At 33.8% G+C, this 699-nt stretch overlaps 1 non-coding gene across 1 annotated transcript; it reads left to right on the top strand.

Moving 5' to 3' along the window:
* Window positions 1–412: 412 nt before the first annotated feature.
* LOC132674076 (small nucleolar RNA SNORD58) lies at window positions 413–478 on the top strand. Its single transcript, XR_009608386.1, has one exon. It is a non-coding gene; the product is annotated as a small nucleolar RNA SNORD58 (small nucleolar RNA).
* The last annotated feature ends 221 nt before the right edge of the window (window positions 479–699 follow it).

Here is a 699-nt window from a genome sequence, read left to right as displayed (position 1 = left end):
CACAGCACCTGGTGTATAGAAGGTTTTGCTGAAAGAATGAATGAATAAATGAGGCTGTCTAGGAGGACAAAAAAATTAAAAAATAGAATAGGTTTTAAAGATGTTTTTAACTTAAAAATAACATTCAAAATCTGAAACTGAATCACAGTTGAATGACAGTCTTATTCTATTTCTTATTCTTATTGGTGCATTCCCTGAAGAAATGTTATAGTTTTTTTGCAATCGTTCCTCAAGAAAAGGAACAGCCTATAATAATTTGGTGCTAAGATTTTGTCTGACTTGAGGCATAACACTCTAATTCTGAAAATTGAAATTCCCCCAGTGAAAACATGGCAGTAAAAGACTTACATCAAGAATTCACAATGACCATAGCAAGCATATCAGAAATTATCATATAAAACTTGTCACATGGCTGCAGTGATGGCATTTCTCAGGACACCTTCAGATTAATCATGAAAACAACTATTCTCTGAGCAACTGCTGGGGAAAAAAAAACTTGTTAGTTATTGAAGTTATTGAAGAGTTTGCTTTATAACGGTGGATTATGGTCTTCAGCAGGATATCAACTTATCCTGAAACTGAGAGTTTTTCAGCCTCTGCAATGGTCTCGGGGTGTCCTATGGAATCTCCTATAGAATAATTGTCAAAGTTATAACATTTAAATGCATTCCACAATCTGGTTTCCCTATTTTATGTATA

This window comes from Panthera onca, chromosome C1, assembly GCF_046562875.1.
Source record: "Panthera onca isolate mPanOnc1 chromosome C1, mPanOnc1 haplotype 2, whole genome shotgun sequence".
Lineage (NCBI taxonomy): Eukaryota > Metazoa > Chordata > Mammalia > Carnivora > Felidae > Panthera > Panthera onca.
This window is presented reverse-complemented; position numbering and strand designations above follow the sequence as displayed.